This window comes from Gobio gobio (assembly GCF_949357685.1).
Source record: "Gobio gobio genome assembly, chromosome: 5".
Classification (NCBI taxonomy): Eukaryota; Metazoa; Chordata; class Actinopteri; order Cypriniformes; family Gobionidae; genus Gobio; species Gobio gobio.
Window position 1 is genome coordinate 44,743,502 of NC_137101.1, and position 15,177 is coordinate 44,758,678.

Below are 15,177 nucleotides of genomic sequence, written 5' to 3' on the forward strand. Positions count from 1 at the left end.
ATTATTAATAAAAACATAGGATATACGGTGAAACATGAATGAAGCATTCAAGACGTGCTCAGCATCAGTACTAAACATATATATTTCAGATGATTAAGGAAAGATACCATAATCACAAAGTTATAAATATTAACAAAAGTAATTAAAGTAGACTGTGGGTAATGCTACTTAACCAATTTGAAGCAGTTGTTGAATTTTTTTTTTTAAATAGCTAACTTAACTATAACAGAGAGCAGCTTGAATGTTCCCAGTTGAAATGGCAGCTCTCAACGGCCACCAGGACTTGTACAGTTTTATAAAGCTATTTATTATTTGTCGTAAAGTGTAAGAATCACCTCAGAAAAATAAATTATTCTGTCAGGCGCAGTTGAAGCCTAGGACAAACGCTGTCGAGATGGTGTAGCCAGGCTATGTCTGTGTCATTATTCCAACTTCATGTTCATAACATGTTACGAAAAAAAAGTTTAATACCTCAGAAAAATGAACTTTCCTCTCTTGTCAACATGGTGTGAGCGCGGCGCGCGCTCTTCAGTTGAGGAGGCGCGCGCTGTATATCACGTCACAGAAAGACGTGCACTCAAAGTAATCGGATCAGATCGTTTACATGGTGGAATTTTTCGTTTGATCGGTTCATGAAAAGGTTTATCCCACCCCTCTCAAACCGATTACAATTTCATTCGGTTTGGCCATTTTTATTCCGATTGAGGTGTTTATATGGAGTATTTTTATTCGGATTGGACTTTTAAACCGATTACAGTGCTCCATGTAAACGCACCTACTGGAGTGGATAAATCTCAGGGAAAGGCTAGTGGCTGAATCGTCTGGATGATGGGACAATGAACACAACTACTGTGCCTGTAGATGTGAGTCTACATGGAAAAATAAATAATAAGAAGTCATTCATTCAGACACACAAAAAAATTAAGTGACTGCATTGTTATTACTTTAATTTATATTTTTTAGCTCTCAATGTGAACTGTATTATTAACTTATTAACATTGTGTTATTAAATGTATCACCATAATATATTCTACTCTGATTTTTTTGTCATCTTTAATAGATTTTTTCTAGGTAAATTTGTATGCACTGTTGTGATTTTAGACTCAGCAGTGTGTGAACAGGACTTTTATTTTGGTGTCCAAGTGTGGCGTCATAAGGCCGCGCCGCCCTCCTGCATACGTTGTGATTTGGCTGGAGAAAGGTTGTGTTGTGAGAAACAAATGTGTTTTAATCATTTAAACTGTTAAAAGCTACACATAATTAATTATGTATTATTAAGTGTAACATAGCATTGCTTTATCTGACATATGTCAACGTTGTGTGAATAATGTAACAGCGTCTCATTTCGCTCTTATCGTGCATCAGTTCAAACATGAATTCAGTCTCTGAAGAGTGACGAGAGAATCGGAGCTTTCGACTCTCCGAGTCAATTGAATCAATCGAATCGCAACAATTTCGAAGCGCTCTATTTCTGTCTCGATTTCCACAAATTATCAAATAACTATACTGCCTAATATATTTGCTGTGTTAGTTTTGAGTGTTTTAGTCTCATCAGATGATTTAAGTCCATTGATTTATTTTTCTTTCTGTTAATTATTCTCATCTTAAACAGGACAAACACAGAAAAACAATAGGTTACTGTCGTAACCCCGGTTCTCTGAAACATCGAGTGGAGAGATCCACCTATGGGAAGGGCATCCGTACCTGACCTCTGCAGAAGCATCCAATTGCACCAAGTCTGGCAAGCCAGACAGGAGCGCGCAGCCAATGCCTGGTAAGGCCCCGCCCCTTACCTGCGGGCATATATAGCCTGCACGCGCTACTGTACTCCAGTAAGAATATTCGCTTCTCGTGCAGCAAGCGGGGCAAGGCTGGTGGATCTCTCCACTCAATGTTTCAGAGAACCGGGGTTACGACAGTAACCTATTGTTCTCTTTCATCATCTCGTGTTCGAGATCCACCGATGGGAGAGACATGGACAGCTCCCCGATTGCCCAATACACTCACAGTGAGGTTCTGTTAGCCAGAAAAAGACACTCACCCCAAAGGGCGGTGCTTAACACGTCTCATGAACCCGCCACACCGACGCACACACGTAACTGCGGTGTACAAGCAGGGCATGAACCATGTGTGTGGCACACACAAGAGAAGGCAGGGTTAGGAAGACCCCACCTCCAAAACCGAATGTGCTACCGGAGTTTTGGTAACATCCAGCCTATAGTAACGCACAAACGTATGGGGAGAAGCCCAACTGGCAGCAGAGCAGATATCCTGCATTGATACTCCCCTGAACAGAGCCCAAGAGGCGGCTAAGCCCCTTGTAGAATGAGCTCTGATGTCCCCTGGAGGTTGCATTCCCTTTGATTCGTAAGCCAAAATGAAAGCGTCCACAAGCCAATGCGAAAGGCGTTGTTTAGACAGGGGATCCCCTTTGTGGGGAGGAGCCCATGAAATAAAGAGTTGATCACTCTTCCGGAATGCACTGGTCCTAGCCAAATACGTCTGTAACGCACGGACCGGACACAGAGCATTTAACCTTTGATCCTCCGCGGAGGAAAAGGGCAGAGGGTGAAAAGCGTACAGCTCCAGTACCCCTGATGTGAACGCAGGAAAACATTTCGGCATGAAGGCTGGATTAGGTTTAAGGAAATTTTATTTCCGCCCAGAGAGAATTTAGTGCACGAGGGGTGAACCGAGAGTGCATGTAACTCACTGACAAGTTTGGCTGACGCCAAGGCCAAGAGCAAAGCTGTCCCCCAGTGGCTCAAAAGGGAATTGAGACAGAGCTTCCAGCACCAAGGAGAGGTCCCATTCAGGGATCGTTCCATTAATGACTGGCAACAAGCGGCGGGCACCCTTCATAAATCTGCGGATTAGAGGATCCTGCCCAACCGTTGAGCCCTCAAAGCCCACATGACAAGCAGAGATAGCTGCCAGATAGACCTTAATAGTGGAAAAGGACCTGCCTTTATCCATAAGGTCTTGGAGGAAACACAAAACATCAGAGACACTGATATGAACATGAAGTATGATATGAAGTGAGACCCCGCCCATCACATCACTCATCGAACACTTGCCACTTACAGCCATATAAGGACCGTGTAGAAACGGCCCTGGCATTCTGTAAAGTAGCCACCACGCGCGGGGGAAGCCCTAACGTGCTCAGGTTCGCGCTCTCACGGGCCAAGCCCAGAGAGCTACCCTGTCCGGGTGTGGGTGATAAATCTCCCCGTTCGCTTGAGACAATAGGTCCGTGCGGAGGGGGAGGCGCCACGGCTGAGCATGTAACAGAGGAATTATCTCCGCCAGATGATTCAGAGCCTTCCAAATGGTCAGAAGCTCTAAATAATTGATGTGCTCTGAACGTAGTTGGTTCGGCCACAAACTGTTCACCGTTCTGCCCTCTTGGGTGGCACCCCAGCCTGTTAAGGACGCATCCGTCGTCACAACTTTCCGCAACATAACCGCCCCCAGGACGGTGCCCTGTGCGTAAAAGTCTGCGCTCTTCCAGTGGTGCAGAGCTGCAGCGCAGGTGCGCGTCACTGTTACCGAGCGGCAGAGATCGTGTAACGGACTGAAATGTAGTGACGAAACCCATTTCATGAACGCCCTCATCCTCAGGAGTCCTAGTGGCAAAACCTGGATAGATGAAGCCATAAGACCCTGTAGTCTGAGGCATGTGCGATATTGCACCTTCGCCCCCTCCCTGAACTGCGATAGACAGTTCATCAGAGAGAGAACGCGCTCCTGAGAGAGACGCGCTCGCATGGAGACTGAGTTCAGCTCCAGGCCCAAGAAGATCACATTCTGGCTGGGTGCAAAATTGCTTTTGTTCACATTCACGGCAGGTGTCCTGCAACACCTTTTCCTTCGAGTCGGCTATGATGAGCCAATCGTCTATGTATGTCAAAATCCGTAGACCAGACATTCTCAGGGGAGTCAACCCCGCTTCCGCGCACAGACAGAAGGACCGAGGGCTTAGACTCAAACCAAATGGCAGGACCGTGAATTCGTAACAAACGCCTTAATAGGCGAAACGAAGAAACTTCCTGTGTGGTGGATAAATGCTTATGTGGAAAAAATAATCTTTCCAGTCGTTCTGTTTTATGGCGCGGGCGAGCGAACCATGAGTTAACATTCTGAAATTGTATTTCCTTAAATGTTTGTTCAACACTCTGAGGTCCAGAATGGGACGGAGAGAACCGTCCTTCTTTGGGACCAGGAAATAACGAGAATAAAAACCCTGGTTTATCAGATTGGGGGGTACTACCTGAATCGCACCTTTGCTCAGAAGGGAGGAGATTTCCTCTTTCAGAACGTGGGCAGTGCTCTCTTCTGTGTGTGAAAAGAGAACGCTGCTGAACAGCGGGGGTTTCATAGCAAACTGCAGACGATAGCCCTGCACTATTGTGCACATCACCCATTCGGAGCCGCTGCAGTTCGCCAAACTGACGCAGTGTACCCACCCGAGCGATGCCGGCTTCGTGTATGGCCAGCTGGCTTATTTGTGATGGAATGGCGACCTCTAGTGGGGAAACTAGGATCTACATGCGTGGGTTCAGAGAGCTGTCCGCCCTTTGCAGAGAAAAATGATTTCCCTGCAGAGAGAGGACATCACTCTGTAACAAATTCATTTGATTCGTTTGATTTAATGTGTTTGTGTTTTTTTGTGTGTTTTGTTTTCGGGGAAACAATGGGGCCGAAGCCTTTATTAGCTGAGTGAGGGGAACACAACATGTGCGGTGTGGTGACACTGCTTTTGAACACGTCCTCACAACAGACCCCTTGAACGGGGGAGAACACACAACGTCCACTGAACACATGGGCTGGGCAGCCATGGGAGGGGGGCACCCTCCAGAAGTGACCCTTCGTCTTTTGGACAGGGGCTCTAGGGCGGGAAGCGAGTCCAGAGAGCTTGTCGCTCGAGAACATGGACCCCAAACCCTCATCGGCCAAACATCAGGCAGGCAGCTTGCGTTTAGAGTCGCTGGGGGTAGAGCTTGGGGGTTTTCCCGCGGCGGCAGCAGTAGGTTTCCCCCAGGGCTTGGTCGAGGGTGAGTTGCTCTGCCGTTGCGGGCCGGGCTTGTTGCGGGGCCTTTCCTTGCCTTGATGAAAGTGACGCGCCGGGGGGTTAGGCAAACGCGCAGGGGGCGCCTGGCATGGAGCCTCCTTCCTAGGAAGACATAACTTAAAAGCCTCGTCCTCCTTCTTTTTGTCGTCGCACCGCTGTTGCATTAGTGCGACGGCGGGTCCAAAGAGAGCCTGGCCGGGCTCTACCAGGGCGCCTGCGATGCGCCTCTTCTCGCTGTGCGGGAGGCCTGATAGATTGAGCCAGAGCGCGCGCTCCCCTACAACAGAAAGCGCCATGGAGTACGTTGCGGAGGACGAAATCATTCACCGTGATGATCTCTTTCCATAGCGAAGGGGAGGGAGATCCCTTGTCGAGCTGTTGGCCCAGGTCTTCCAGAATTTCTGCCTGGTAAGCAGAAAGGAGCGAACAGACAATAAGGGCTCTAACAGCCAAGGCCGACGATTTGTAGGCGGCCTGGTGCACCAAGGCAGAAAAACGGTCCATCTTATTAGGAAGAACCGGTTTAGGGGGGACGAGCAGCCCTCCCTAGGCTGGAATGAGGTGACTGGCGATAGAGGGCTCTATAGTGGGCGGCTCACCCATGCCAAGAGCCGCCATGTCCTTAACCTCCAGGCCCGCGAGACCGTGTTTGAAGTCGAGCGGATCATTCCAGTAATGTTTCATGTGCTTAGCACACGCTGGAACGACAGGAAAGAGTTGTTTCCTTGGGCCGGGAGGCGCTCACAACACTTTCCCATCATAAATGTCTCTCTCCTGGTCGGTGGCGCTCTGTGGAGCTGGCCACTCAATATTGAGACGAGCGGCCGCTCGCTCACAAACATCCAGGAGAATAGACCCCGAGAAGGCCCGCGTCATCGTCGTCACCGGACCCGGCCGGTTCGTCGGCGAGCGGGAGGTTGCCCATGAAGATGTCCTCTTCGGGGAACTCAGAGTTAGGCTGGTCAGCCCAAACAAGAGAAGTTGTGTCTCGGGAGTGTAAAACCCCGCCCACTGGTCCAATTCTCGGCGTCCAATGGCAGGGAGAAGGTGTTTCTGCGTATCGCTGTCTTTCCTTTTACACAATAAAACAGTTCAATTTAAACACATTCTTTTGTATGTATTTACCTTGTTGTTTCATCTGACTCCATTAAATGAAAAGATGTTAAATGATTTTGTTAACCATTAACTTTAGATTTATACTTTGTCTTTCAATTTAAATCGTTTATCTTATGTTATACTCAGCATTCAAGATTCCAGTAACGGTCTAGAGTTTCGCACCGGCCGGGTTTACGATCTCTGTTACGGACTAGTCAGTCTTGGTCATCAAGGCAGAGGCGACACACTGATATTCTGGACGCCCGTGCAATACGTTGATCATTCCAGAATATTTTTATTCAGTTCCCTTAGATCTGAATTCACTTAATTAATGCAAAACTGTTTCCAATCAGAGGCCATGACCATTATCACAGAATCAAGCGACCAACTTGCTAATTCTGATGATAACTTTCTATAATCATGCCGTGGTTTCCCACGTATACGGTAATTAGAACAATATTGCAATAATCAGGAATTGAGGTTGCCCTATTTAGATTGGTCTAACAATTTACTATTGTTCTAAACGGAAAGACTTGTTTAGCCTATCAACCTCTACAGTCCAAGTATACGTTACCTAGTGCCAATGTGTTTGTCGGAGCTCTAAAGCATCGATCCGGTGTGCTCTTTAAGCTTCACCAAAACCGTGTCTTAGTCCGTGTTAAACTAACCTGAGCAGATATCCGTACTATTATGGTTATAACATGAAATACTGAGTTAATAACACAAAATGCGTTGCAGTAAGTTTAAAGCATAACGATTTATTAACCAGGTAAGAAACATCAATCAAAAGTCAACTCAAAGAGTAAAAAAGCATCAATCAATCATATACAGAAACAATAATTCAAGAATCAAGGATTCTAGAAATCTTTACCTGGTCATGAAAAACTACACACAAGCAGTGTGGGAAATCTCAATACAGACTCCACGATTCTTGTATCACCTTCCCTTAAATACCCAGATAATTCAATAAGACCACATATGGTGGTGTTTGAGGTTATAATTAGATTTTGGTCCCTCATCCAGGGGGGTCACAAATGGGCAACCAGGATCTGTGTTTGAATGGGTTCTAGACATCTGCAAAGGAGGGCATTTATTTACATACAGGAGGCACTTGAGTAGATGATCTGTGGGGGGTCACCTTTTGGTGAGACATAGTATTTTTATCAACTTACATAACTTCTTGGAGGTTTGCATTATGATTAGGAGAATGAGACCATTTTACCAGACGCACTGATACGTTTCAAATGATACTAAACATGCATAGTTACACATTGTATACATTTAACGTTGCATAGATTTTGAATGAGTTTTCAGTGTGGGTGAGAGTGAGTTATACAGAGGGTGCTGTGCAGGGTGTGGATGTGTGGTGTGTGTGTCTCAGTGTGATGCGTCTCGGGTGGGGCTGTTGTGTATTTGGGGAAGTGTTCAAATGGTAATCTTTGGAAAAGTCCTTTGTTTCCGGGAAATCACGGTCTCTCTGTTCAGACTGAACGGCATCTCTCGGCCCAGACCGATCGGCACCACCTTACAGGAGGCCCCCGGTGGCGCGCTGTCGTCACCGTGTCCCACGTCCGAATCCGAAAAGTCGAGCTCGCCTCACTGGGTAGCAGCAACTTTAAGGTGGCGTCGCAGGAGTTTCCTAGGCAGCACGAGGCAGTGGCTGCAGTTCTCTGGATTCTCCAAGGCCTCTTCCGCGTGCTTGAGGCCCAAGCAAACCACGCAGAACGGTCCTTAGCGGCGATAAGCGCACCACATGCGGCCGGGCAGGCCCGTGACAAGCTGGTGGCAGAGGAAGCAGGGATAGAGAGCGACATACCGGCGAAAAACGTAGAGAAATCCGTGACGGGCAGCCGTGGGACAGGAAAACGCGAGAGAGCGTGGGAGGCTCCGAGAGCAGACACAGAAAACCTGGCAGAATAGAACTGTCAGGCCTGGTGGAGGCTGATCGAAAAGATATTTCCTCCTGCAGACAATAAGTGAGCAGCGTCAATTCAACAGAGTTGTGTACACGCAGAGATCATGAGAAGCGGATGTCAACTGGAGTACAGTAGCGCGTGCAGGCTATATATATGCCCGCAGGTAAGGGGCGGGGCCTTACCGGGCATTGGCTGCGCGCTCCTGTCTGTCTTGCCAGACTTGGTGCAATTGAATGCTTCTGCAGAGGTCAAGTACGGATGTATATTACGGAACAATATTTCCAAACAAGTCACAGCAAGAGGTGCGCGTCTCTGCGGCAAGCAACACACACAGTGGTGTTTAGTCACTAAACCAATCCGGGGTTTTGAACTAATTGGTTCTGTCATTCAGTGACCCAGTCACTTGCTTAATAGGAAAGTTACTAAAAAACCCAAAGACAGCCCTAAAAAAGTCTGTCATACGACTAAAAAACTATAAATCCCTTGAACAAATTTCTTTATAATTAATTAATTCTTCTTTTAGTTACAGAGTAATTTAACATAGTAATTAGTCTAGTTCTAAGCCAAGGTCACTATTCATAACAACTGTGTTACATTGTTGCTCACAGAATGCAGTGTTTTATCATCAGATTGTAAAAAAAAAAAGAGAAATAGCTTTTTTCAGTAAGTCTCAGTCGCTAGTCGCACATGTGACATCATCTTCCTGATACATACTTTGACTGGTAAGCGCCTGCAAGGCGGGTACTACAAACGCAAAACAGACTCGGCATGGAGATAGAAAAATATGCATTCTGATTCTGGAAATACAATCATTATTTTGAGTTTATTTCTGTTAAAGACAAGAACATTATTGTGATAAAAACATATTTAAATACAATGCCATGAAATAGTTGCGTGTTGCCTATCAACAACCTACACATCCCAGCATAAACGCTCTGGTTAATAAAGGGTTATGTTCACAAAACACTATAATTTGAACAGTCAAGTCAACTTCATTTATATAGCGCTTTTAACAATGCAGATTGTTTCAAAGCAGCTTCACAGTGTTAAACAGGAAAATAATGCAAGAGAATTTTATTCAGCCGTATAGCCATTCCGGAGAAAACTGTGATGTCATCAGTTCATTTCAATTATCATACAGTGACAGTGTGGGCTTTAGATCAGTAGTTTAGTTTATATGGTTGATTTAGTTCAATAATTAGATTTATTTGGATACTTAGTTGAAAAATGTTGTGTCCCCAACTGAGCAAGCCAAGCCAAAGGCGACAGTGGCAAGGAAACCAAAACCCCATCAGGTGACCTAAAGGAGAAAAATAAACCTTGGGAGAAACCAGGCTCAGTCGGGGTGCCAGTTCTCCTCTGGCCAATTAACAAACAGCGTATGATTATTATTCTGGCAACTTTACAGGTCAGAGGTCATAATAGATTGGAATATTCAAAAGATTGGAGGCAACACGCCGGAGACAGGTTTATTGAGGATGATGTGTCGCTTAAATAATTATTAAATAGGAATAATCGAAATATCGGAGTCATCACACCGGAGACGGGTTTATTGTGGATGCCGTATTGATTAAACAATTATTAAATAGCAATATTCGAAAGATCGGAGGCAACACGCCGGACACAGGTTTATTGAGGATGACATATCAATTTAACAAAATTGTTATATTCGAACAATCGGAGTTATCACGCCGGAGACGGGTTTATTGAGGATGCCGTGTCGATGAGGCAATTTCAGGGGGAGTCTGACAGCATATGGCAAGCATATGTGTGATTTGGCATGGCAGCCAGTGCGAAAAATAAATAGCTAACCATCGCCTTACCTAATGCAGCAAGACACTTGTTTTCTTCAAATTCTGAATGGATTATCTGGGAGGAATGGATAGAATGCGTGCATAAACGTGCTCCCTTTTATAATTACTACGCTGTCACTCATCTTAATTCATTGCGGTCTCACAAAGTTCTGCTAATCGATTAAGCTGACTGTACGATGATTTGGCCTACTTGTCTACAATTTTGTGTTTCAAGTTAAATTCTAACGAGAAAATTCTAATTTGAGTGTGCAGATCTCAGCACTGGACAAAATCTCCAGCGTTAACACGTCTGATTGGCCGTTGCGTTCAAGAAATCATTGGATAGGTTTGTGATTGGCTACATTGCTCAACACTTTAAAAATACGTTGTAAATAGAAAAACCTATTTATATTAGTTTCTCTGCTCTCAAGAGCATAATGTATATGTATATGAGAGTGCAGAGTTTGCGCACTGAACAAAACTCCAGTGTGTCATCGATTACTAATCTTAACGCCTCTGATTGGCTATTAGCATTCATAAACTCAACACTGTTGTGTGTCATTTGGTTATAGTGCACAACGCTGTAAAACATGTAAAAAGTATAATGCAACATGACCAGATCAAAATGTCATGCAGCAGGCTAAAGAGCTTATTATATTCAGTTGTTTGAGGGGGTGGGGTAGGGGCAGTCCTGCTGCTGGCCGTTGTGATGCCCTAAGTGCTATTACTCTATGATGCCCGTGGGGTGCCCCCCTGAGCACTTGGTGCCCTACGCGCAGCGCGTGGTGGGAGCGGCGGCACTGGGTAGGGGGCTAGTAACGTAACTAGTAATGTACCTAATTACTTTTGAAATAAAGTAATCAGAACAGTAACGTGATTACTTTTAAAAGGAGAAATCAGTCATTTAATTACATTTCCAGAGTAACTTGCACAGCACTGGTCCTAAATACGGGACGATTCTGTATTATATGGAACAGTTGGAAAGCCTAAACACTGGTCGAAATGTTGCTAAATGTTGCTTGATTTCATGTTGTACTATTAAACGGGGGTTAACTTGTATTTGTCTTTTTTTGTCACCGTAGACCTGATGTCGCTGAAAGAGGAGAGTCAAGAACTGAAAGAAATGGACGCATCATGATTTAACTGAAGAAACATCTTTTAGTTGCTCACAGACTAAAAAGACTTCCACACGAAAAAGAACTCAAAAAACAGAAACTAGAAATTTAATCTGCTCTCAGTGTGGAAAGGAAACCTTAAAGGGTTAGTTCACCCAAAAATGAAAATTCTGTCATTAATGACTTACCCTCATGTCGTTCGACACCCGTAAGACCTCCGTTCATCTTCGGAACAGAAATGAAGATATTTTAGTTGAAATCTGATGGCTCTGAAAGGCCTCCATTGGCCCAATGGCACGTTACACTCTCAAGACCAGATTCCAGCCTAATGTATTGCGGTCACGCATAAAAAAATAATAAGAGTGAATCAAAATTTTAAAAGCACATGTGAAAATATAATGCATAAAACTGAAAAATCAATGCAAAGTTAACAAGAATCACAAACAACGCAGTCACAGAAATAAAAATAATAAGCGTAAATCAAACATTTAAATTTTTTTTAAATGATATTGCTCAAAACTGAATCATGAATTCAAAATGATCTGAATCGCTCACAAAATCATGTTTTCTGCGCTCATTTAAATTTTGTGCATGTCCGTGCTCTTTTCTCCTTTGCTCTTGTTTCCACATTCTGTGCTTCCGGTTTCAAATGTTGCAGTTAAGCCGCGTTTCCACCGAAATTACCCGGAACTATTTGTACCAGGAACTTTTTCTCCCCCAGACCTGCTACAATCTGCGTTTCCACCGCGGTCTAAAGTACCGGGGAGATTAGGCAAATTAGTCCTGTGACGTGGGAATGCGCGCGACTGCTCCTCCCAGTCACCGACGGACATGAATCACTTTTGCGCGATACTGTCTGCAACAATAACAAGTGGAGGAGATGCAAGCAGCGCTGCTTTTGCATACACATTACCAACACTGCTTATTTAAACGTGCACTTTCACCTGCTTTGACCATTTTAATTCAAAATGGGATGATGGGCAATCCAAAATCTGAATGTGTTGTAATAGCTCAATTCCAAAATATTTTCTATAAAAGGATAATGAGGTTTCAGTCATTCATGACAGATGTGTGAAAAGTTAATTGAATGAAAACAATAGACTGAATTAAGCGGTTGAAAGATTAGGTACTAGACTGCAAGTATTTATTTATCACAATAACATCTCTTAACATTCACAAAAAAAAAAAAAAGTCACATGACTAGTATTACAATATGCTTCATTAAATGCATAATTTTAGAGACTTCTTCCTCAAATTTGAAATGAAGCAGGACCACACTTATGGCTTCACTTAAGTTGTGGTTATAAGTTATTATACTACATTCACATAGTTATACATTTAAAAATAAAATATTTGGGTTTTCTAGATATGTTTATGTGCATATTCAGAAAGACTTGCGAGCAGCAGCCCTTTTATTTGCTTCCTACACTATATGAATACAATTAGAATGTGGTTATATAGTTAGAATGTGGAAATTAAAGACACAGTGACATTTTACACATTTGACTTTTTTTTAGACAGATTAGTTCTTACAAAATTAAAATAAGTGTGCAAAGACAAATAAATTACTAGAACAATAAAATGAAAATATAAAATGTGAAAACAACAATATAAAAAAGTGTATTTTTCAGTAACCTGTCCAAGAGCTGTGCCAACATGTACAATATATAAAGTACAAATGTGGTAGTGCAAATGCTTCATTCAAGCGGCTGGTCATTGTGGCTACTTCTTGAACGACTGGACAAACTGTCCAAGAACACAGACAGAAACCCGGTCTGAAAGTCCCTCTGCTTTCTTCCGCTTCTGACTGGTGGAATGCCAGCTCTTGCCTCCTCATCTCTCCTCGGTCTGGCTCTCCAGTAACAGCTGCATATATTGGTCAGTTCTTGTCCATGCTGCAGGACGGCCCGGTTAGCATCCTCCATGTCCCTCAGTGCATCAAGAAAAGTCAGTCCCTTTTCCTTTTCCCTAAGTAGAAAAATTGCACTGAAACACATGGAAATTAATACACAAGGCAACCACGAAACAATAGAAACCATCAATTAATTATTTAAAGTGTTTTCACTACAAATAATGAACAATTGTTTGCCCAGCTTGAACAATGTCCAGTGTGCCATTTTTATCATGGGCAATTTAAGTTTACAATTAAAAACAACAAAACTACTCAAAACCATTAAGGATTACACATCAGTTTTTAAATATATACACATTTTTGTCAGCTTTATACCTCTGCGTGTGTGTGTTTCGGCAGGAGACACGGGGTTAACGTACTGGTGACCGCGGGGGAAAACACGCTGGTCTCCGTTGCCTGCAATTCATCAGGGCCACTCGTTACACCTGGAAAAGCCCGTTGAAAAAAGTTACTGCAACGTTACACTGCAACGAGTTTAATAGATGATACCAAGATGAGATATTTACCTTCAACCCACTCGGATTCCTGGATGGTTTCCAACAACGCACTAGCCGAGTCTTTCGTTACCGCTGCACCAGAAAAGGACGGTCTGTCCCAACAATACGCCGGTCAGAACCGCTCCGGTTGTTATCCTTTAATTTCGTGTAATCTTGTCTTAATTTCTTCAACTTCTCTCTGCACTGTTTTCCAGTGTGACTGGAACCGAGTCGATATCTTCAGGTATACCTTTCCATTGCGGGTCACAGTTTCCAGTTCCCGCTGGATGTCCTCCTCCGCTTATATGCTCAATAAAGCCTGAGCCTCGTCGTCGGTCCATCATTCGAATTTTTTGTTGAACTCCATTGTTGCAAAGAAAATATTTACTGAACGCAGAACCCACGAAACCCACCTCGCAAAAGACTTGTAAATATGGCGGTGGAAAAAAAAATGCTGCGAGAGCTCAACCAATCAGCATGTTCAGCGCCCAAGTCCCACCCCCGAAAGTTTGCGAACTTTTCAAAAGTACCACCTCGCAAGCAGGGCCGTTTGGAGGGGGAAATATTTACCCGGAACTTCATTTAGACCCTGGTTCCTGCGGTCGAAACACATCGAGTTCCCCCCCAAAGTTCCTGGTTCCAGGGTAAAGTTCCTGCGGTGGAAACGCGGCTTTAGAGTTCTATGTAAATTAGGGCAGGTCTTAGCATCACCATTGGTCCACTAGTTCTAGATTGACAGCTCATCCTCAAGCCAATCAGTCGAAGAGGGAAGTTTACGTCACTCCAATGTGACTCATGCCGCAGTTCAGCCAGCCGTCGTTGAGCTACGAGTATAACGGGTTCTCTATCACTATATCTGCAAGGAAATACATTATTGTATTGTTATGAATAGAATCTTAGGAATATATTCTTTTGTATAATAGATGTTTTAGGGGGGTTTCTTACAATAAAAGCAATCAAATGAACATGATCATGACAGGGTGCTTACTGACACTTGGCTATGAGCCAAACGCGTTCACTATAGACCCACTGTCTCTGCAAGGAAATATATTTGTTTACAATCATGAATATATTATTAAATATATTTATATATACCAGAAGACTGCTGAAAATAAGTAGACTATTAAAAGGACTTTGCCTCCTTTTTTTTACAATGATAACTGATCTTTTTAGAATTTCTTCAGCCATGTATCTTAGATTTTGAAGAGATTGTTTTGATGAGTCAATGTCAAACATCTGTGGTATATTCGGAAATTCCGTCACGGTCATCTTGGCCATCTGTATGGATGGCATAAGAACATGAACTCTCTTACACACAGTAAAAATACAGTACATGTTATTACATCCACCCTAATGTTAACATGTTGCATAGAATCACCTGCATCACAATGACCCCACAACGGGTTCCCCCTTTTTGGAAGGTGTGGGTTATCTTTCCAGGCTGCCACTTGATGTTAACCCAGTCCTCCTTTCCAAGTCTATTTTGACGCACCTTGAAATATATATATACACATACATACATGCATACAGTATATATACGCTGTATATATAGTGAGAATGTATACCAGTTTCAAATGTATTTAGCGCCATCTTGTGGTTTTTATATGAAAGTGAGCAGTGTACATGTTTAATAAAAATAATAAAATCTTATTAATTTATATTAATATTATTAATAAATTAAAACCTTGGAATTTTGTTTTAGTGCCATCAGTGTGATAGGGACAGGCCACAGGGTTCGAGGGGAGGGGATTCTGCCTAAATTGGTCTCAAATGTTGTGATTTTAGCCACAATTTTAAAA

At 43.5% G+C, this 15,177-nt stretch overlaps 1 protein-coding gene across 1 annotated transcript in view; it reads right to left on the reverse strand.

Annotated features, from left to right (window-relative positions):
• LOC307126529 (uncharacterized protein) overlaps positions 1–15,177 on the reverse strand; it is a 1,210,917-nt gene that overhangs the window by 1,067,536 nt on the left and 128,204 nt on the right. The window lies entirely within an intron of this gene.